General features: G+C 45.0%; 1 long non-coding RNA gene across 2 annotated transcripts; it reads left to right on the forward strand.

Moving 5' to 3' along the window:
• The first annotated feature begins 1,236 nt into the window (after window positions 1–1,236).
• On the forward strand, window positions 1,237–13,951 carry LOC102152868. Of its 2 annotated transcripts, XR_005370046.1 has the most exons (4): window positions 1,237–1,423; window positions 1,917–2,118; window positions 13,056–13,322; window positions 13,687–13,951. It is a non-coding gene; the product is annotated as an uncharacterized LOC102152868 (long non-coding RNA). The 2 variants fall into 2 exon arrangements; XR_005370047.1 differs by lacking the exon at window positions 1,917–2,118.
• The last annotated feature ends 146 nt before the right edge of the window (window positions 13,952–14,097 follow it).

The raw sequence follows: 14,097 nt of genomic DNA on the forward strand, positions 1-14,097 counted from the left end.
CCCCGTAATCAGGTCTGAACACTACAAAACCATGAACATCATCCAAACCGCAAAGACGCCCCAGCATCCCTCCTATCCTGCCTAAGACAAGTGGCTGCTAGATCTTTAGGAAACACAGCACCAGCCTTGCTCTACTCTCCTTCTCTCTAGATAAGATCCAGTCATAGATTCGTACCCGCTTCCTGACAGCACTCGATCCAAAGCAAAGCCCCATTTCCTTGAGCCTTCTCCAAACGAGTCTTGACACAAAGTCCGGCTCCTGTCATGAACCCTTCCTAACCCGACGGAGATGTCCATGGTGCACAGTCTCCCTGGCTGTGGAGGTGAACCCAACTGGTCCAACCACACAAGTGTTGTCACTGGTCTTTGGCTGGGGGGCTTCGGTGTTCTAGTAGATGACCTACCAATGGGATTACTGTGTCCCCTGCATCCATTCATTTGTTCATACATTTGTGTATTTATTCTATGCACGTTTTTAGAGCGCCGGCTTTGTGCTGGAGCCTCTGCTGCACATTGGGGGACGTGAGATGGATTACACGCTGCTGTCCGTGGAAGCGGTCTCGGCAAGATGAGAACTACCTGTATTACATACACGTCATAGGTCAGCCACTGCACCAGCTGCCTTACACAGGTGACCTCTGGTCCTTACCCTCCTAGGTAAGGGTTATTTCAGTCCTACAGATGAGAAAACTCAGGCTCAAAGGTTAAATAAACACTGTTAGAAAGAGGCAGAAGCAGGGATTTACATAGCTCCAAAGTCCATGTGCTCTTTCTCTCTCTCTAGCAGGTTACAGAACAGAAGGTTTACCTGCTGTAACAGGAGTAAAGTTACCAGCTAGTAACTACTAGTTTGAGAGGAATTCCCAGAGAAAAGTATTTTGAGTGGTATTTTATTGCATCTTAAATTGATAAAGTCACTATCATGATCTCACAGAAAGACCACTTAGATGTCCTGACACAAAACCTGTTAGTATCTTTGTAAATTAACTTCTGGTCTTCTGCATTTGCATAATTAGCATGTATTGCTCTGATCAATATGTAAGCTTGTGGGCGTGGGTGTGGTAGTGGTGGAGGGACAGAAAGGAAGAGCATCCAGACGGAGGGAGCAACGGGTGCAAGGACAGGCAAAGATGCTAGAAGTTGGGAAATAATCACTTTGAGCCTTATTATTAACCATGTGCATTCTTAAAGTACACTGCGTCATGAAAATCTCTTGAACACAGAAAGAAGTGTAATAAAAGCAAAGAGGAGGGACTTGGCCAATAAGGAGGTCAGAACCAGGGATGAATGTGTCAGCGTTGATTCTGCATCACTCAGGCGGAGCCACTTTCCCTGGTGAACTGAGCCCCATGCTGCAGAGAGGATAAGCTCTTCATAGCCGGTTCTCTTGTGGCTCCCACCCCCTCGCACTGATCCCAGCTCAGTAAGTAACCTCCCAGCTTGTTCCCTGACTCCAAGGAAGCTGCAGGATGGTTTTGCATTTCTAGGATTTGGGATCTGACATCTGTGTAGATTAAGGCGAGTCACTCATCCGTTCCCTGTGATACTCCTTCCTACAGCAAGAGCAGTAGTACTTGCCCTGCCTCCTTCGGGAGCTGCTGAGAGAATCAGATTAGAAACCTGAAACAGCTTCATCGGAGTCCAGGTCATCCCCCCGAGAGGTTACAAGGTTTTTTTGGCATTCCTTTAGAATGACCCAGTTAAAAATGCCTGTTTTTCCAGAAGGTGCCTTAAAGAGTGACCCCGAGGGAGGGTATTTCCACACCACGGTAGAGGTGAGAGGTGGAGCTCCCAGGAGACGTGCTGTGCACATAACTGCCTCATTTCACCCTAAAAAGATTGGCCACATGTAGAATATAACAAAAATGATGCCCAAAACTCTCTTTCTTATTCAAAGAGGATTTATGTGTGTTCAGGACTAAGAAGTCATGTGCTCCAACCTGTTGTCGCCACTCATCCCCTTTCCGTGGAGTTAACGACAATGATTCCGTAGCACACCGGTCAGCCCAGGCTGCCATACCCAGCACCACAGACCGAGACCCTATACAACACACTTATTTTCTCACAGTTATGGAGGCTGGGAAGCCCGAGATCCAGATGCAGCTGATTGAATTTCTAGTAAGTGCTGTCTTTGTGGTTATGTCCTCACGTGGCCGAGAATAAGAGGGAGGGCGAGCACGAGCGTGAGGGAGCATGAGCTCGTGTCTCCTCTCTAAGAGCATTAATCCCATCATGTGGAGCCCATCCTCCTGATCTCATCTGACCCTAATCACCTCCTGGAGGAGGCTGCACCTCCAGATAACATCACATTGGTGGGGTAGGGCTTCAACATAGGAATGTAGGGGGGACACAAACACTGAGTCCCTAACACGGAGTCCCACCTCTGATGATGCATCTGAAGTTGTCGACTGTATGTTTTACCCACACAGAGTGGGGTGGGGAGAGGGCGTTTTAACAAGTCTGCAGCAGAGAATGCACTTTGAGCTTTCCTGTTTCTAACCCTTAGATCCAAAGCAATGCACACTCCACACACTCCACACACTCTGAAGGCGTGAGTATGGGCCTTTTGTGAACACTTCACAAGCCTTCACACTGCCATGGGTGGCGTGTTGGACCCGGGCTTGTGGCATTACCGTGTAACGCGGTTGCTGCTTTATTCATGGAATCAGGGCAGGTTCCAGCACGAGATAGAAGGCAAAGGTGAAGTAAAGGCAGAAGAAAGCTGAGCCTCTCAAATACCTCTTATAAATAACACAATTATTCTGGCCAAACCACATTCTCTTTAAACCCTGTAACTCCTAGTCAAAAATCTCAAATTAAACCTAGTTTAGATTTTCTTTTTTTATTTTTTAAATTAAAAAAAAATTAAATACCATCATTCTACTCTCTTTTTATGATTTTTTTAGATTCCACATATAAGTGATATCATATACTACTTGTCTTTTCTCTAACTTATTTCACTTAACCTAATGTTTTCAAGGTTTATCTATGTTGTTGCACATGGCAGGATGTCCTCCTTTTCATGACCGAATAATATTCCATCGTAAATATATATCATACCTTCTATATCCATTCATCTGTTGATGAGCACTCAGCCTGTTTCCATATGTTGGGTCTTGTGAATAGCGCTGCAATAAACAGGGGAATGCACGTGTCTTTGAGATCCTGTTTTCATTTCCTTTGGGTATACACCCAGAAGTGGGATTGCTGGGTCATATGGTAGATCAGTTTTTAAGTTTTGAGGAAGCTCCATATTGTTTCCCATTAAATTATGTGGATAATTTTTATTATAATAAGATAATTAGTGATTTTGCTGAAATAAAGGTAAACAAAGAAAAATGGTCTTAAAGAATGGACATTAATCATTTATAAACAATTAAGTATATAACTTATAGTGATATAAACTATTAAAAATATAAATATACCTATTTATCATTTACAGGTCACAAATGTCTATTTTATTACTCATCCACACATCACTAGGCCTCCCAGGACTGGGCCGCTGATAACAGAACACCCAGATTTATGCAATAATAATTAAGTTCATTCATCCTTACTCAGATACAGAGCATAGCTTCACACAACTGTTTATTTTGTTCTTAATAGTACATATTTGTTAAGATGGGGGAATAGAACATATATTTTTGAACAGTCCTTAGCTCACATTATATTTTTACAATATTTAGATACACGATATGGGGGTCTCTACTTTTATTCTTGCCCTGGGCCTAACCATTATTTGGGGCAGGATAGCTGGACCTCATTCTTGTCTTCAGAAAACTCCTAGCTCCAGTCTTGAATTTTTCTCCAATTATGTGTCATTTCTTCTCTTTCCATCACCATCTATTCCTACTAGCACTTCTGGTTTTCAACCAGCAGGAAGCCATCCATTCCAGAAAGTCTAACACTGGATCCACTCCTACCGCCTCTGGTAGCTTCCAGACTCCTTGGTCAGGTGATGCTGGCCTTCTGACCACTGCTGCTTGCTGCAGAGTTTTGAGGCCTCATATTGGAGGGCCAAGCCCAAGATAATCACGTTGGGGCTGTATGTGCATGCCTGCATGTGTGTCTGTGTGTGTGTGTCTGTTGGGATGGGGATGTGCATGGCATAAAGGTACAAATGAAGAAAGGACAATGAAGAGGAAAAAGTGGAAATAAGATGTACAAAATGATAATTATGGATATTTGTTTGTATTGAAATTTCAAAAAGAAAACCAATAATGAGGGGATCCCTGGGTGGCTCAGCAGTTCAGTGCCTGCCTTGGCCCAGGGCATGATCCTGGAGTCCTGGGATCGAGTCCTGCATTGGGCTCCCGGCATGGAGTCTGCTTCTCCCTCTGCCTGTGTCTCTGCCTCTCTCTCTCTCTCTCTCTCTATCATGAATAAATAAATAAAATCTTAAAAAGAAAAGAAAAGAAAACCAATAATGAGCATAGTGTTCTGAGGGTAATAACAAAGTGGCAGTGCAAGCCATGTCTTCATCAGTAGTCATCAGAAGCTCATTTTGAGAACTACAGATATTAAAAATCAGAATTTTTTAAAAGATTTTATTTATTTATTTATGAGACACACAGAGAGAGACAAAAACACAGGCAGAGGGAGAAGCAGGCTCCCTGCAGGGAGCCCAATATGGGACTTGATCCCGGGTCTCCAGGATCAGGCTCTGGGCTGAAGGAGGCGCTAAACCACTGGGCCACCCAGCTGTCCCTGTGTTTTGACTGGTGAAGAAATGAAGCAATACTGAAAGTTTCCAGGGACAACTCACAAAATCTCTGTAAACCGAAGCTTGCTTTCTTAGTGTGTCATCAAATGAGCCAACCGCCAGTGTGGAGGAAGGGTTGAACATCCTCACTTGGTATGACCACATGACCTTACCTATTTTGGAATTTGAAGAATTACAAGTTACAGAAATTTATTAAGCTCACAAGTATAGAAGAAGAATGAATGTAAGTAAGATGTGATGAAGCACCTGGTTAAAATGATGTAACAAGATCTGAATCTGCAATGTTTGGGTAAGGTAAGAACGGTTATTCGTAACTGTTCATTGAAGCTGGACTGGGCTAAGCAGGATATTAAGGATATTAAGCAGTCATCGGAAGCTCATTTTGAGAACTACTAATATTAAAATCAGAATTTTTTTTAAGATTCTATTTATTTATTCATGAGAGACACAGAGAGAGAGGCAGAGGACACAGCAGAGGGGGAAGCTTAAGGATATTAAGATAGAGGCGGCAGCTATTGTGAGAGAGAACACTGATCTGAAATTGAAAACTACAGGTGTCCAAAAATTAGTTGGCTATGACAAGTAAAAGGAGGATTTGGGGAAGAAGAGGACTTTTTGGAGACAGCTGTTTGTGTGCTATGTCTTACCTTCTTCTAAAGGGAAAGGATAAGTGGGGCTTCCCCCTCATCTCGACTGAAAAGGATGCCCTATAAGGAGGTCACTGAGAGCTTCCTGAGGTCATTGTGAGCTCACAGCGGCTATGTGGGAACCCTACCTGAAGACACGAAGAGCACAGCTCTAGGTGCTGATGGATGGGCTGAAGGATAAGTGTCCTAGGATTGGTCTATACCCTTGGGGCTGTAGTGGAAAAATACCTCTCTCCTTTTTTAAGAGAGAGAGAGAGAGAGCAGGGGAGGGGCAGAGGGAGAAGGATGCTTCCACTTGTCAGCGGTGGACTGCAGGCAGCATATTCCACACAGGGGAAGTGTTGGGCTACAGCTGTCTCGGCGCCAAGAAACCCCCTGGGTGGACACACAGGGCTCAGCAAAGGGGAAGCTAAGGATACAGTCAAGTTCCCAGGATCTAGGCACCAAGGCGAAATAGGGATGTGCCCAAAAGAATCAAGGGAACCTCAGAAAGACCCCCCTGGTGGCGGAAGTTTCCTGAGCAATAAGTGAATGTGCTCATCAAAGGAGAGGCCAGTTCCAACCATCTGCCAGGCTCTGAGAGTTTAGCCCAGTTACGATCGTGCCAGTCCAGTAAGGACTGTCCTGCTTCCCTTGCCCTTCTCTCCTCTCACTCTCCCACGCCCGCGTTGGCCATGTCAGAGGCAGCAGGTGCCTATGACGGGGAGCAGAGAGAAGGGGAGGAGCAGCCAACCACACTCCTTCCCGGCTTCAGCCTTGCTCCTGGCAGCAGCGCCCTGGGAGCAAGGGAGAGGTCTCGCCTTTGAATGAGAATCAGGCATCCTGATTCTGAACGAGACTTGTCAACTTTTATTATTCGCACTGCGACATATTTAAAGGTATTTAAAAATATAAAAGAAGGATCTTCTGAGTTGTCATTTAGGAACAGGGAAAAATGATAATAAAACAACAGCAAAATAAGGACTGGAGGAGACAAAAAATAGAGTTGCTTTATAATCGTATCCCATGAGGCGTTCTTGGTCAATGTACCAGTGACGGTTGGTTAGCGTGGCTCTAGACGTTACATGCCTTCGATACGTGATTTGAACAACTTTTTACGCTTTCTTAATGTGATCCTTTTTGCTTGGTTACTCGGGCTAAAACCTTGGAACTAAGGAAGATTCAGGCTCTGTGGGCCCTGACATCCTAGGGGTCCTGTTAAAGAAAAGGATTATAAAATCACAAGTATGACATTTCTAGGGCTCATCGCAAATGCCTGGAAAAATGTCCTTCCAGGTGAGTGGCCTTGAGCTCCAGCTTCTTTATCTTCGCGGAGTATCGAGCTCTCTCTAGAAGTCAGCTTTTCTCTCTCTTGTCCTATCATCCAAACTATCAGCAAATCCTGTCAGCTCCACTTTTAAAATATACCCCAAATTCCATTACATGACAATATGTCACTAATCCTAGGCCGACACACCACCCTTTCTCACCTGGACTAACTTCTCACTTGTAACTTGTCTTTGGGAGTCCACCTTTCTACCCCTTGCACACTCAATAGTTAAAGTCATCTTGTGAAAAGATAAATTAGATTCTCACATTATTTCTCTTCTACGATGAATTCCTATCAAATTTTGGGGGAAACCCTAAGTCCTGTGTGGTTCCCATGCCTTATGGGACACTCCAAGATCTGGCCCATGACTGTTTTCTGCTTCATCTCTGTCATTCTCCCTGCTACCTGTGATGCTCCTGCCAGGGCGGCATTCTTTAACTTTTTCTTTCTTTTTTTTTTTTTTTTAAAGTAGGCTCCAGTGTGGAGCCCAACATGGGACTTGAACTCACGACCCTGAGATTAAGACCTGGGCTGAGATGAGGAGTCAGATGCTCAGCAGAAGGAACCACCCAGGCGCCCCCTGCCATAGTGCCATTCTTGTTCCTCATCACACCAAGCCATTTTCACTCCAGGGCCTTTGAATTTACTGTTTCCTTTGCCTGAAATATCCTTTTTTTATTTTATCTTATAGTTTGCATTTCAGATTTCACCTCCTTAGAGAAGCCACCCCTGAGCAACATATCTAAAGGAGCCCAAACACGCGCACGCACTCATACATCATACATGCATGCACACACTACGAACCGATTTCAGTCTCTACTTCCTAATGCTGCTTTAATTTCTTCACAGACTTAACATGGTTCACGAGGCTTTAATTACTTCAAGTTCATTGTAGATCTCTCTTACTCCCCTATGAGGCAAAGACTTTATCTCATCTAATGCTGCGTCCAGGCTTGACTAAGGTGCTGTTTCAGCACATGGAGAATGCTCGAATATACATGGGGAGCTAATGAGTACCAGTCCTAAATGCATTCTGAGATGGAGACTTTCCGTGGATGCAGACGAATTCATTTCCAATAATCTCTTCTGGGGAGATTTCACTGCAATGAGAGCTTCCTCTAGTTCTTCCTTCTTAAATTAGAGGCAACCAGAGTTTAGTGTGGAGAAAGCATGAAACTTTGTGTTCCATCCATAAATATTCAAAGATGAGTGAAGCTCAGCTTCTTTTTTTTTTTTTTTTTTTTTACAGTTTATATTCTAAATAGGCATGGATTGTCCTTCCAAAAAGTCCAAGTCCCCATGATGGGGACCAGACTTACTTGAGGGCTAGGGTTTGTCTGGTGCCTCCGGCCAGAGTATAAGTTAGTGGTCATTCAGATCTAAAGGATGCCCTAAATAGACGACTGCTTTGCTTACATCTTTCTGAACTTGCCTTATGATAACTGGCCATGTGTGATGTTGCTAGAAAGAGCGTGCAACCCCCAAAGGACAAGCCTTCCTGCTGCTTCCAGGTGCTGGGAAATCCTAGCACAGGCAGCAAGGGAACCACATCTATTGAGTGGCTACTGGGTGGAGCAACGAGGAAGAATATTGAATTCTGTGATTTCTCACTGTGAGGACCCCCTATGCTTATGTGGAGACACTCCCATATCATAGCAGCTGCACTATGATGCCCTAACCAACGACATATGCGTGCCAAGGAAACACATGAAAAAGGTGACCAGAATAGGATTGTTCTAGTCTGAGCTCTCCAGAGAAACAGACCCGGTGGTGAACTAATAAACAGTCCTTTATTTCAAGGACTTTGGTGGCACACGCAGTTGTGGAAGCCGTGAAGTCCCACCACCTGCAAGCTGGAGAACTGGGAAGGCCACTGGCGTAGTTCCAGTCTGAGTGCAAAAGACTGGTGTCCCGGCTCAAAAACAGTCAGGCAGAGAGCAAATCCCCCCTAACCCACTCCTTCTGTTCTGCTTCGGCCTCAGCCGCGGGTTGGATGAGGTCCACCCACATTCGGGAGGGCAGTCTGCTTTCCTTAGTCTACAGATTCACATGTCAATCTCATCCAGAAACACCCATCAGACACACCCAGAAAGCATTTAACCCAGTATCTGAGCACCCACCCTGCCCCATGCCCCGTGTCCCAGTCAGGTTGATACCTGAAATTAAGCAGCACAAATATTGAGGTGGAGGCTCCTTGAAGAAAGTTTCAAGGATGGTTTTGAAAGAGGAGAGACTTTCCTAAAGAAAAGCGATGGGGGATTCCCTCCACCTTTAATGTCTTTCAATAATTCTTTATTTTTTTTTAAGATTTTATTTATTTATTCATGAGAGACACAGAGAGAGAGGCAGAGACACAGGCAGAGGGAGAAGCAGGTTCCATGCAGGGAGCCCAACATGGGACTGAATCCCGGGACCCCAGAATCACGACCTAACCACAGGCAGATGCTCAACCACGAGCCACCCAGGAGCCCCCCTTTCAAGAATGCTTTCCTACTTCTGGTTGTGCAAAGTCCTTCCATGATAAAACTTTCCCTAATCTTTACCATGGAGAGCAGGCCCACTCCCTGCCCAGTGCTTCTTCTGTACCTTATTCATAGCTTTCCTGTACTGTGCTAAGTGTACCATTTTACTATTGCACCTTACATGGCTTTGTGCTCTCAACTTTGCAGGCTTTCTGTATAACCAGCAGCGCATGGCACACGCAAGTGCTCTGCGTGCCACAGAAGTGCTGGCCAACGAGTCAGGAACAGAGACCGCAGGTGTAGAAGTGTTCCCAGGTGGAGTTGAAGAATGGAGTCCTGGCCCCTCAATTTGTTTTATGTGCCTCAGGATATGTGTCTGGGTCTGAATCAGGACTCAGACTTTTATCAACTGGTTGGACAAATTACTTAACTCTTTGTGCTTCAATTTTCCTCATCTGCAAAACAGAGAAGAATAATAGTAATTGCCTTTATAGGGCTGTTGACTTAATAGATAAATGAGTTAATAATATGTGAAGAGTAAGAGTGGCTGGAGCACAGTACACATTTAATTAATCTCAGCCACCATTGCTACTCGTGTTATTGTCACTATATATTCATCACACTTTACAAAACCATTGATTTATTTTTCTGCTCTTTAATCGCACCCTATGTTCTGAGAGCAGAGTTGTACGTAATATGCTACCTGCCCAAAGCCTTGCAGTGCTCCCGGCATATAGCAGGTACCGTCCTCCTGATTGTTGAATGAATGGCTTGGGCGGATGTGAGGGTGAAGGAAGTACCCTGGGAAGATGGCAGACGGTTCTCCTGGTCTGTTTATGCTGTGGGTATGTGTTTTGCTGGAAAATGTGGGGTGGAAGAAGCAGAGCTGTGCCCGGGGTGGGTTATAATATGCTCAGCAAGATAAACTGAGCGCAGACCACATTTGGGAGAGGACTTTCAGGGGCAGCCCTATGGGCTTTTCTTATTTCCTCTCTCTTGGCCTGCAATTTGATGTTTAACTGACCTTCACGCACAAAATCCTACTAATGAATTCAACTCATCTTTGAACAGAAGGTGATAAAAGTAATACTGCGCATCGGGAAAGTAGGGGAATTAATGAAGTAATTAACCTTAGTCAGCATGTTATGTGACCCTGGCCCAAGGAACAGATAATAAAACCAGGGAAAATGCCTGAACCGAAGGAGAGTTTATGATCAGTGGGAAAGGGGGAGGATACTTAAAAGCCATAGTGAAAGGGCAGCACCATAAGAAGCTCTATGGGGCTAGTGCTCAGGGATCGCCCCCACTGAAAGGTTGTGGGTTGAAATTTGGGCTAATGGCATGCGGGGCATTGCAAGGGCGGTTTTGATGGAGGAAAAGTAGCACTTCTTGTTTTGTTTTGTTTTTTTCTTTTCTCTTTCTCCTTTACTCTCTCTCTCTCTCTGACTCCTCATCTCTTCCTGCCTAGCATCTTATTTAGCTTCCACTACTGGAAGCTCCTTGGAGCAATCCCCTCCTGTGTGATTGTCTATCCCCTGGCCCCCGTGCTTCAAGAGGAACAGCCTGGAGTTAGTGCAATTCAGGAAAGATCTAGAGATTCAGGTGGCCCAGTGGGACCTCTCCTTCACCACCCTGCCTCCGTCAGCGGGTATGAAGCCTGTAGCCCAGGGCTTCGTGCACTCCTGGTGGGACCCCCGCCTTCCATCCATCCACATGCAGTACTCTCTGCCTCAGCTCCTTTATCTTCCTTGAGAGCATCAGCACTGGGCTGGAGTTCCAAGCACTGAGGCAGGATAGCTGACCGGGAGGTGCTTTCCTGTCTAACCCGCCCTCTGCTATTAGATGTGTTAGAACCAGCAGGGTCCAGTGGACATTTTTTACTCTTTCCTAAGCATACACAACAGTCTATCTTGAGTACTATGACCCATAAGACCTGGTTTGCCCTGGTTGCACCGGGCCGGGCAAATGAGTAGGTTCCCTGCCTTCATGTGGTCCAAGCGGATAGCCGTGGAAACCAATGAAAGCAAATGAAACCACTGCAGTGACTGGTGCTGAGATAAGAGTTCTCGGGTTAGACCAGAAGCACAAAGGGAAGAGGAATACACTGCCGGGAACTGGAGAATCAAGAGAAGCTTCGCAGTCCAGGTGACGTCCTGGAGGGTGGGAGATATTTGCCGGGTAGATGAGGCACTCAGGTCAGCAGAAGGCTGTAGGACCAAGAAGCTGCAACAACATACCAAGTGCAGTGTGCTGGCAGAGAGCGGGGCTGAAGGAATGGGGAAGGGCAGAGGGTTACAGGTTTTTGTGGCTAAGAAGTCTGGCCTGACCTCTGGCAGCCGGGAAAGCCTGAAGGGGATGCAGCAGAATGGGAACACTTCGACTCATTTATTTATTCACTGTTTTATAGGATACATGTGTTTGGAACATGTTATGTGCCGGGCATTTTTCCAGGCATTAGGGGAACATCAATAAACTATGTGATAAAAATCTCTGTCCCTGTGGGGTTGACTTTCTACTGGTGGGAAACCATCAATATTATCATTTAAAGGCTGGTGTGTGCCATGGAAAAATAAAGAGCAGATTAAGGGGATCGGTCGTGCTGGGGTGGACAAGGAAGAGCTGCAGTTCAAAATCGGGTGGTCCTTCAAGATTTGAAGAAACTGGAGGAAGTGATGCAGATGGGGTGGGAGGGGTGGGAGGAGAAGGTGTGGCGGGCGGAGGAAATCGGGGTTCACCGGCCTCAATCTGGGAGCAAGCCAGGCCTGTGTGAAGAATCCTGGAGGCCTGGGGGGGCTGGAGTTAAGTAAACTAAGAGCCGCGTAGGTGAAGATGAGATCAGGGGCGTAACTGGAGGGGGGTCATGGGCTCTGCAAGGCCTTATCGACCACTATAGAGACTTAGGTTTATATTGCAGTGAGATGAGCAACCATTAGGGAGAGAGAGGGAGGGAATGGGAAGACAGAGAGACAGACAGAGAGAGGGAGCAAGTGCACACGAGCATGAGAAAGAGTGAACAGAGGGTGGTAAGAGCCAACTTAAAATTCAGAGGGATCCTTGGGCTCCTGAGCTAGGCACAGTCTGCAGTGTAAGGTCCAGAGCAGAATCAGCAAGGCCAGTAAAGAGGCTGTTGGGATACTCTAGACAAGTGATGATGGGGTTTGGACCAGAGGGGGTAACCATGAAAGAGATGGGACGTGGTGGATTCTGGATATACCCAGATTTTCATTGTAGAATTATCAGTTTTATAGTGTAGAGGATAAGATTTTACTTGGGGCTAACATTTATTGAGTGCTTGTTGTATGCCAGGTACCCATCGAAACGCTTCCCACGTGTTTACTCATTTCTTTCCCACAGCCATCCAGTGAGAGAGGAATCGTTATTATTCTCCCCTCTACGTATGAGGGGAATGAAGCAGAGAAATAATGGTGGGATTGGGAAAATCAGATCATTCCAGGCATGAGACAATAAGGGTCTGAGTGAATGCTATCACATTGGAAATGAAGGGGGAAATCAGGCTATGAAGTGGGCGTGGGAGGGAGAAGATAATATTTTCCATCCTTAGTTATTTTATTTCTTTCTTCCTGAGCAGGGCATCGTAGAAGTGACCATTAAGAAGGTGCAGACAGCTTGAGTCTCTTCTCTGGACAAAAGACTTTTGGCCACATTTTCTCTGTAAAGCTGGGAAAGAGGTTTATTGTTTGCAGAGCCATCATGTTGATTCATGGGGGGCAGATAGTTGGAAATAACTGCAGCGTAAATATATCTTTCCACTGAGAGAGACGATGGAAACGTAAACGTTGAGAGGGCTGAGGGGAGGTTTTTATAACGTGTTTTAATTTCTTTCCCTTCCCACTTTCTGCTAAGTGAGTTTCTAAAGGAGGGGTCTAATTTCTTTCTTGTCCCTGGAACCATAGGCAATGACAATTTGCAAGTCTGGATTGACTGGAAATGAGTCTTATTAATGAAGTTGTCAGCACGAAGGTGGCAGAAGGAGATCGTGTGCCAGGTGACGTTTTGGATTCAGAAGGAAGAGACCTAGATTCTAACTCCAATGCCGAGGCTCGCCTTATAAAACAAAGACCTTATGCCTCATTTATAAAACAAAGACCATAAGAGACAGCAATAAGGACGGATGCTTCCAAGGCTTTTTTAGGATGAGGAAGATGCTGAATAAATGAAAGGTACATAATGAAAAACGAAAATCTCATATTAGGAACCTTTGAAGGGAGAGAGTTAAAGTTATTTACTTGAACTCAAGGGGATTTTTCTGCTGCATTTACCATCTTGACAGTTTGCCCAAAGAAAGGGATACGGCAGTTAGAAGTTATTAAGATTTACAAACGTCATTTGTCATCACAGCTGGAGACTCAATAACAGCCTCTCAGTCTGGGCTGCGCTTTAAGGTTTGCCCTCATCTTCTCTGGGCATCAGCTGTAGTTTCAAAGACTCCTTCCTTAAGATTTCTTTGTTCCTGGGAATGTTGACTGTGTTTTAGTGCGATCCGTGTTCCTAGTGCTGCATTAAATCTCCATTTCATGCCCTCAGGCATGCTTGGAAATATATTCCAGATAGCTCAAAGACGGTGACCTGGGCCATGTTGAAAAGTAACCTACATAACCTACACCGAAATGACTGGATCATCGACATTCCCCTGGACTCGTTGATAGACTAAGGATGCAGAGATTGTCCAGTTGCATCACTGATGGGACCAAATAGACCGTGATTTGCAATAAATACATTTAAGTATTTATTTATTTGTATTTCTATGGGAGCAGGTAAGCATAAAGATATTACCATAAACCAGAAGTGCTCGTCCTAAATTAAATTGCAATTTGAAGATAGTCTAGAATATGGGGAATTCTTAAGCCATTTATATGCTAACTTGCTTTTTAAATTATTTTTTTAAATGTCTCATTTCATGGCAGTTTAAGCAGAAATGGTTTCTTAGTGGCCATC

This window comes from Canis lupus, chromosome 15, assembly GCF_011100685.1.
Source record: "Canis lupus familiaris isolate Mischka breed German Shepherd chromosome 15, alternate assembly UU_Cfam_GSD_1.0, whole genome shotgun sequence".
Taxonomy (NCBI): domain Eukaryota; kingdom Metazoa; phylum Chordata; class Mammalia; order Carnivora; family Canidae; genus Canis; species Canis lupus.